This window comes from Dreissena polymorpha, chromosome 2 (genome assembly GCF_020536995.1).
Source record: "Dreissena polymorpha isolate Duluth1 chromosome 2, UMN_Dpol_1.0, whole genome shotgun sequence".
Taxonomy (NCBI): Eukaryota; Metazoa; Mollusca; class Bivalvia; order Myida; family Dreissenidae; genus Dreissena; species Dreissena polymorpha.
Window position 1 is genome coordinate 2,096,800 of NC_068356.1, and position 10,616 is coordinate 2,107,415.

Genomic DNA, 10,616 nt, shown 5'->3' on the forward strand with positions numbered 1-10,616 from the left:
AGAAAGGCAATGCCTTGTTTATTAGTATGTTGTCCACTAAGATAGATGTCTCCGTCCCATTCATCTTTTAAGGTTTGTGCTAAAGTATGTGTCAAGTGACTTTCTTGTAGTAGGCATATACTATATTTTTTTTCGTCTAACCATTTGAAGATTTTAATGCGTTTGTCTTTATTTTTTAGCCCTTTTACGTTCAGAGTGCATAATTTAATCATTTAAAAAGAGGGAGGGTGTGTAAATATTATTATGTGGGTTTGTCCAGTAAGTTTCTATTTTCAAGATGTCCATACATACATACAAAAATAGAAAGCAAAAATTAGAGATACAAAAATATGAATATTCTATAGACATGAAGAAGTGAGAAGAAATAATCACAGAAGTGAGAAGAAAACACAATATAAAACTTGTCCCCAGTAGAGACATACAAAAAAGGTCAGTAAAATACAACATGTGAATATACAAAAACAAGCAAATGTGCTAATGCAAGGTAAATTGCCCTTAGTGTAAGAAATAAATTATATGTATCTTATGTTCAATTATATACAATGATTTCTCAGATGCATACGTATAACTAATTTGCAGGATAAATTTTAGCAATTCATTATTTATTTTATGTTGTTTTATTGTATTAGTTATATTTATTATAAATACGTATATACATTCTTATACACACATTTATATATATACTTATATGTGCAATCATTTAAAAAATAATTATTTATTTAAACATTATAATGCTTTTAACTATAAGAGTTGGTTCAGTAAACCGCCTTTTAAAATGACATTACTTTGATGTTACTACCCCGTGTACATTTATTCTCGGGGACCACAGAAAAATTTCGAAGGTAAACAGTATATCTTTTTAAAATAACCACAGTTTCTGTCCTTAATAACATTTGAGATTATACCTTAAAATCATACATTACACAAAAACGGAATGCTCGTGCAGGAACTACTGCTTGCCGTGAGTGAAACATGGTTTCGTCATTTGTCATGTTTAATATTGCACAAAAACATAATGGTTGGAAAAGTGTAAGATAAAGATATCGGGTAACTGATGAAAATGCTGATCGAGATCTCTATTTTACGAGCGTTATTTTGCATAATTTACATGATACCATCTTATCATTATCCATTCGTATTATAAACGTAGACATTTTCGTTGCAACACCATATATATATATAATAGTGTTCTCATTTACTGCAGTCAATACACAATTCATTTGATATTCAACCAAACAAACAGGCATTGAAAATTTAACACAAACATACAATGTAAACAACAACAATTAAAACACCATATATAGATATATATAGATATATATATATATACAGATAGAGAGATAGAGAGATAGATAGAGAGAGAGAGAGAGAGAGAGATAGAGAGAGAGATATATAGAGATAGATATAGATAGAGATATATAGATAGATATAGAGAGATAGAGATATGATATAGAGATATAGAGAGATATAGATATATATATAGATATATAGATACTATATATATATATATATATATATATATATATATATATATATATATATATAATATATATATATATATATATATATAATAGTATTCTCATTTACTGCAGTCAATACACAATTCATTTGATATTCTTCCAAACAAACAGGCATTGAAAATTTAACACAAATATACAATGTAAACCATAACATTAAAACATATATTTTAACAAAAACATAACAGCAGGTCAAATTAAGAACGATAAATTGCCCTTCATATTAGATAATACGGTGTGGTTGCTTAGCAATTCAATATGTAAAAAAGAGATATATAATTATAAAAAATAAGCAAGTGTAGTAGTAATCATTTTCACTTGTCTGTGTAAAGAAAGTTTTATTCATAAGGTTTTTTTAAAACAATTTTACTTTCAGAGGCTATTGAATAACAACAGAATGCAAATATTGGTATAAAATTTTACAAACACAAAAACAAAAAACTTTTCACCATTGCTTTAATAGCTGTGAATATGAAGTAGCACTCCTTTAATCAATTTAAACTAACAACAAGTACAAATTAGCTGTGTAAAACAAGAGCAGCAATGTTTTGAGACAGAAAAATATGTACTATTGATTTTGACTTGCAGAAACGAAAAAAAACTACGAGTTGAGTGTGTTTTATCATCCGAAGTGATACAGATATATATGTACACTTAATTTTAGCTCGTCAAAATAGTCTATATGCAAGAGTTGAGCATGTATTTTATGTATTTTATGATTCTGAATAAAAGATACATATTATACCTGGCACACATTTCATGACAATCAAGAAAAGGCCATTCTGTATTTAACAATGCAATAAAATACTGATCAATTAATTATCTGTCACCGGTCTATGCTGTTATAATGATTTGGTACCTTTTAACTATTAGAGTAGGTTCAGTCAACTTTAAAAACGACCTAACTTTGATGTTACTACCACGTGTACAGTTTTTCTCGAGGACCACGCTGAATTTTAGGAAGTTAACAGTATATCTGGACAAGAATCACAATTTCTTTCCTTTATACCATTTGGGATTAACACCTAAAAATCATACAGTACATAAAAAGTAAGGCTCGTGCAAAAACTGCTGCGTGCCGTGAATGAAACATGTTTTCATCAGTTGTCATATTTGATATTGCATAAATCAGAATATATAGAAAAGTGTAAGATATGATACAGGGTAACGAATGAAATGCATTATGCCCAGTTTTCTCAGAACGGTACTTCGTTGTTCGATTGTTTGCGTAGCGGATCAGAAATCTGTTGACCTCGATTAATTCAAATCCAAATAAAATCGCGCACTTAATCTTATTTTATGGACTTTAATAGTTTAAGCAGTTGTTTATTGTCTTCCAATAACTGTTCAATACATCTGATTGTTAATTTGCACACTTATTGTCATCAATCAATTCTCAAAACTAAAATAATTATAATAATACTTAAAAAAAAATAATAAAAATACTTAACTGAAGATACTAAATGAACATATTTCCTTACCGAGTATCGTTTAAACGAATGGTGACTACTCATGTAATGAAATACATGTTACTATTTTATTAAACCTTCTTAAGCGCTCTATAAATAGCATTTATATACTAAGCTCTCGTTAATAAGGCCAAAGTCTATTAATACGTACGCATGCAAGCTGAGCACGCTCATTCGTTTGTAATTTGAAGTCCCCACACTGATCCGATATTTTTCTAACCGTTCAAACGCGCGGTTGCACTTTACTGAAAAAAATATACTAATTTGTTTAAAAATAGCATGATACCTATAGAAATCTCTTACGAATGAGCGGGCTCTCCGCTTTATCCCATTAAAAATCGTGAAATATTTAAAAAGAGATCCCTAAAAATGTCAACTGGGTCGCGCTTTATTCTCCTAACACAGATCCGAAAAAGTCACGTGGTATAGGCACCGTGTTTTTAAAGTCGCTATTACGCTCAAAGTAAACGAAATTTTCGTAAAGAATTTCGTAAAATAAAGTTAACACCTAAACAATCAGTATTCCTTATAGCAATAGCCACAATTTCAACGCTAGATGTGGAATGATTACATAGATTTGTGTAGATACAAAATGCTCATTTTTATTTATTTGTGACACAATTCCATTTTAATTTCCCGCGAATATATCTATTCATACGACACACGAACACTAAAATGCTACCATGTTAGTGTTCATGTGTCGTATGTATAGATATCGTTGCCAGAAATTAAAATGGAATTAAATATGCAAAATAATAATAAAAACGAGCATTTTGTATCTACAAACATCTATTTTACCAGACCACTGTGGCACATCTGGCGTTGAAATTTCGGCAATTGCCATAAGGAACAGTGGTTTTAAATTGTTTAGCTTTTTTCTAGGAAATATTGTACGAAATTGTCGTAGATTTTGAGTAGTAATGGTACGTTAAGATGGTGAATCATTGGTGATGGACTCGAAAGCGTTTCTATAAGCCTGAGGCTTTCGATGCAATCGAGCTAAAATAAATAGGTTTAAACGAAACTAATCATTGGTGAAATCATACTGAGAAAGGGGCATGCTATTTTTATCTTTGCACTGCGCTTTCGTTTTATGCAAATTATTCTTATTTGTGCCTTTTTATTATGTTTTCATCTAGATGCTGTCCATTTATATCCATACAATTTCTTAAACTTGGTTTTAAAAAGTCTCGTCATCTGACACAAGCTATAAAAACTGCTAAAATTCCATCTGATGAAGCATTTACTACATCAATTTTGCAATACCGCTGATACGTATAGCATGTTATTTAAAGTAAATGTAACACGTGTTTTTCCTTGTGTAATTCTTTTACAAGTTTGTTTACTAAAATATATCATATTTAATCTTTTTATTGTCAAAAAATGCGGCAATATAAAATCTTATATGCACGAAACAAATATTTATCTGTGAAATTAAAACAGTTGATTGAAAGTTCTTCATGCAAGAAATAAATCCTGCAAGAAATTTATATTCCTCTTACAGGAAACAAGAACACCAATTGACTTTTAATAACGTGAGCGGATTAACCAAATCATTGAAAAACTTTCGTAATTCTGTTGGCAAACTGTCAATAAATGTTATTACTTCTTGACTTACTTCACAAAATCTGAACGATGATATAACTTTAGTAATCTTTGTTAACCAGGTGTTCACTGGAAAATCAACAGAGAAATTTAAACAATATTTTTTTAACAAATAACCTATATCGATTCTGATGGAAGAGGCAGGGAAAAATTGTTTACTTTTTTATTGTGTCGCTAGCAATACTTTCACAGCTTGGTTTGGTACATCGGTAACAAGTCTTTTACTGTGTGCTTTGGTATATCGCTAGCAATATGATACTGCGTGGTTCAGTATATCGCTAGCAAGTTTCATACTGCCTGGTTTGGTAAATAGCTTGCGATACTTATAATGCGTTGTTTGGTACATCGCTTTCAATACTTATACTTCATGGTTTCGAATGTCGCAAGCAATACTTATACTGCGTGGTTGTGTACTAGTATTTCGCTTGAATTCGTAAATTGCATGGTTTGTGACAGAGCGGATAATCAGGTGATTGTCAAGATGGCGACGTCCATGCCGACTATTTTCGCCGTTTTATGCCTTATTTTACTTTTGTTTAATTTTAAAATGCCGTTCACTTTCCAACCATACCATAAGGAAAGTGAATCGCGTTTATTTCGTCCATACTGGCCGTCAATTATCAGACTGAATGCGACCCTTGGGTCCATACTGACCAACCAATTATCCGACTTAATGCGTCCCTTTAGTCCGGAATGACCAATGACACGGTGCCTAACCAATACGGATAATACCGGCAAAGTTTGAACGTTTCCGGGTAATACGCGAACATAAACCAGGCGAAATGATGGATGTGCCCAATATTGTGAGTGAAAAAGTCAACACGAACGCGTAAGTATGCCAAATACTATTGCTCACGGAACATTATGGTATTTCAGCTTATGGTTTTATTCAAAATTAGACATGAAAATAAAATATTTTATAATAAATATAATAAAACATATGCTATTACTACTTTGCAATGTTGCAAGAATCATTCAGATTTATAATAAAATCGTAGGAAATTACAGGCAACATCAAAAACGTGAGCATTTGCGTTTTAAAAGGGCCGCATATTGATTTCACGGGCACCGGACAACAGACGAAACCATAAAATACTGGCACCGGATAAAGTCCGGAAACACGACACCGGATAATACAAGAAATCAAGTGATACATACAGATGATTACGTGCTTTTCAGCAGGTTTTATAAACAACATGTGCACATCTTATGTAAAACTTTTAATAAAGTACTTTCAAAAATGGATATGAGTTAACGATACAGGTAAAAACAGTATTGGAAAATACAAATACAACTGTGACCATACATTTTTAATAGGAGTTTTATACTCATTTAAACCATTTTTCGATTGGGGACCGTAAATGAAAGGAGCAAAATATAGAAAATAAAACAAATTTCTATACAAGATATTATTTGTAAACGGTTGATATATTGTGTAATTCACGATTTTCCACTTCTGACACAGATTTCATAGGCGCTCATTAAGCGTTAATACTCATGTTCGTAATCGTCAAGAGAGGTTGTTACCTAAATGCACATATTGCAACTCAACAAAGAATACTATCTGTTTTAACAGTATATACTCGGATATAATCAGGTCGTAAAAGGAAATGCAAATGCACACATAAAAAGTCATGCTTGTGCGCCTTTAAACTTCCAATAAAACAAATGGAACTTAGTGCCCCAGATATAGTAATACTTTCGTGTTATGTTTTGAAAATATTTTTTTGATTGCATGTTTCAAAATCAATTTAGCCGGCCACCTTCGTTTACTTGTTTTAGATCATTTCGCATTAAGACCACGAGGAGGTCCGTCTATCCGCAGACCAAACTTCTGCCTCCTGAAGAACTGCACGATCAGTCTGAGAGCGCAACTGGCACAAGTGGTCAGCGTTGTTTGAGGATCATACCGAGGTTAGTGTAATACTAGCGATGTTTAATGATATGCTTATATATGATACAAGCAAGTGGTAGACAAAAAAACGTAATTATTAAACGCAGATATGTGTTATGCATATATGTTTTTGTAACAAAAGCTTATAATCTTAACTTGCAGGTATTGCGCAATAGACATTAAAGCATCCATGAAATGTCATTACACTAGTTCCAGCTGCCTTTTATTTAAATTCCAATTAATCGCTAGATTTTTTAAAAACTTTTATTTAAGCCTTGGGTGATGTCTGCATTGTTTTAGTATGTTTGTGTGTATATTTATTTGTTTTCAGAAATCATGCATTTGATTCATCTACAAGGCTCGGAAAGCGACAACGAAATTCGAAACGGTAAGATATCAGCAGACCGCATGAGGTCGCAAGGGGCTGTTTGCCAATACGCAGCCACCACGAATGCGATGAGTCAAAGATTCTGCCAACCACTCGTCTTGGTATAACGTTGGAGGACAATATGAAAGTGTAAATTGTATTCTGTCACCACATTAGGCGACCAAAGTGTTCAACTGGTAACAGAACGAACTAATATGTCACTATTCAAAGATATGATTAAATAGAGATCTGAACATGGCATTAAATACCTAACGCGGTGTTCGCATGTGATGTACTGTTCATGTTCTATTTCAACGACAATTAGACAGTTGAATTTAACTTCCAATTTTAATTAACACGTCCATTGTATTTTATGAAAATTTGGAGAAAGTGAAATCAAATATCGTCATAAGAACTACTATTTGCTTCAACTTACCTTTAAGGTTTGTCGAATGTAATTAAGCAAAAAGCATTTTGAATATACATTTGTAGTTCTTTTGAACGAGTCCCCCTTACAATATCAGCAATGTAAGTTAAATGTGCACGATACTTAGGCTTGTGTATTGACATAAAACATATTGTTTTGAAAAGTGACAGGTCCTTATATGATCTTTGGATGTTTCAATACACAGGATATTGGTTTTTTTGTAACCCGCTAAAGGATCAGCCACCAATAAAAGTGCTGTAGGTACATAGTCTTCTTTGCCTTACCACATTGCACATTCAATGCGGCTGTTAGTTTGATGGCATTCTGGCTTTTAATGTGTGACTGATGATCACAACACAATGCATTTATTTCAAGGTGTGAAAACAAAACATTCTTATCTATTACAGTTTAAAGTCTCGCAGCTGTGGCGCCAAATATTTTATGTATCAATTGTGTGGGTGATGAGCCTGATTGCGGTATTAATGTGGGTCGATGTGAGAAGACAAATGCTAGGGCGTTGAAATGGTTTGTTTAATTATGATAAATACGGGATTTTTTATTTTATTTTTAAGTCAGATACTGTTACACATTCAAAGTATCTTTCGAGGTCAAAGGTCAAGATCACTGCCACACAAGTGTGAAATCAATTCTGGTCAATAACACCCCGTCAACGAATTGACCGATTTACTTTATACTTTACATGTGCATTGGCCTTGGACGTAGATGACCCCTATTGAAAAATCCTGTGTCTATGCCCTCTTTGGGTGGCATTAGTCTACGAACGCGGAGTTATTTATACTTCGTTTTTGATTGCATGCTTTTAACTGAAAGATTTCTATGTACCAGATTATTAATACACTCCTGTATATGGAAACAAACCTAAAAATAAAACAAAAACTTCGAACGAAGCATACTCAGCTCTATTTTTCTTATGTCAAATACCATCGTTGTCTGAAGATAATTCGCATAATAAAACAGTTGAAACTTCACACAAACTTATTGGTTAGTTTTTGACCCGGCGTGACCCATACCTAGACATCATCTACATACAACTTTTGACCAAGTTTGGTGAAGATGGGATGAAAACTACTTGAATTAGAGAGCGGACATCATGCTCAATGTTTAAAACGCACTAAGTGACCCCGTGACCTAGTTTTTGACTCGGCATGACCCATATTCAAACTTTACCTAGACATCATCTAGATACAACATCTGACCAAGTGTGATGAAGATCGGATGAACACAACTTGAGTTAAAAAGCGGCCACTTAATACGGACAGACCGACCAACAGACAGACAGACAAACAAGCCCACTCCTATATACCCCCACCTAAACTTCGTTTGTTTTTTCAAGCTTAAACAAATATAACAGTGGACTCTGATTAGTTATTTATTATTTTCTGTCATACTGTAAAAGGAAACTACAAAGAACAAATTTATTGATAATACTAAAAATGAACATAAAGACCAGCGGCTCCTGCAATGATGTTATACATTTATATTATACATTTAATACTAATCAGTCAATAGACATTTCAATAAAGAATAAAATGTAAGAAAGCCTGGTTCTTCTGTGTTTTTTTTGTAAACTGTATGACAAATATATACACAAAATTACACAATTAATATATTGTTGAATAAAAAAGGTGAAATTATCATCAAGCATCTTGCTTAAAGAAATAAAACTTCATACAATTAAATGCTGGCTTGTCACCATGGCATCTTGGAAATGGGGTTGAAAATAGTACTTAACAACTGCAAGTCAGCCCTAACAAACATACACCATGTATCAAGCATTCAAATACCTGCAGTTTTAACATAATAACCTAAATGCAGAGCCCTAACACATATATACCCTCTATGCAAATACTGTGTAATAACAATTTAAATTATAACAGTTGTAATATTCTCCAAAAATAAATGTCATTACCTGAAATAGCAATAATATTAAATAAAACGTATTCAGACAGTGTGTTGCTGTTAATCATCAACCAACCAATCATAATCATCATCATCATCTTAAGAAGGACACAAAATCAACAATGTTTTTTGGCAATACTACACTATATTTGATGAATTAAGTTCATGCAGCTGGTATATTGGTAATTTCTCAAAAGCAACTCAAATCATAACAGATGGGATGTGGCACTGGTATCTGAAACAAATAGCATACAGTAATCAGTGAACTATGAAATGAAAACTTTTGTTTTTAAACATACATCGTGCACAAATAAAACAGATAATAGCTCTGAATGTTGATATTGAAATAATCCAAAATCGACAAACCATGTGTGCATTTTGAAGAAAGTGCATTGGAGTCACTCTAAATCTAACCCGAAGGTTACACACAACTCCCTAATATTCAATAAAATAATTAATTACAATTCTTATAATCCCACTAATGTTAACATAAATGGTTAATAAAAAAGATTAACAATACGACAACAATTATATTTTACAATTATTACTGCTGAACTGGTCTAAAAACTTTTTTTCAAATCATTATCAAATCGTTTATATATTTTTAATATTATAATAATCAAAGGTGATCAAATCGTTTATATAATTTTAATATTAAAACAATCAAAGGGTTGTTATATCTTATAAATATTAACGATTTATCGGTCGTTCTACAAAAGTACGCGTCCTACATCCGTTTTGGTAAGAACCAATCCAGTGTGTCACATTTAATTTCTAGTTTTAATAAGCTTTTTCAGGGCAGTGTCAAGACATTTTTCGTGCGTTTTAACTGGCGTTTAGACAAAGTGGTCAGGGCTGAGTGACGAGAAATAACCGACCAATTTATTTAACAATCTTAAATCAAGAAATTCTTAAAATATTAACCATTTCAGCAGAATCCAATATATTCTTTAAACAAACTATACTTAAGTTCACTAGTCTCGGCTATTATCCGGTGCCTACTTCATGCATTATCCGGTGCCTACTTCATGCATTATCCGGTGCCTACTTCATGCATTATCCGGTGCCAGCAATGGACACATAAAATACATGTTTTTTTTCTACAAACTAAACCGTCACTCATCATGGCAATGATTTAACAATTATTCTGCTGCCGTTTTCATCAGGAAACTAGCTCATAAATTTTAATTTCATTGATTATACGGACAAATATCTGAATTTTACTTCCGTTTTCACAAGTTTTGCGCATAAACTGTTGGACAATATAGGTTCGCACTGCATATTGACGTTTTTGTTACTGAGCACGAGAATAAAATTTACTTAATGAATGTGTTAATTGTTCCGTGGAATATTGGTTTGGGAAAAATGTAAACTTAAAAAAAGAATATTGAAATAAAAGAACACACTTACTTCAAAA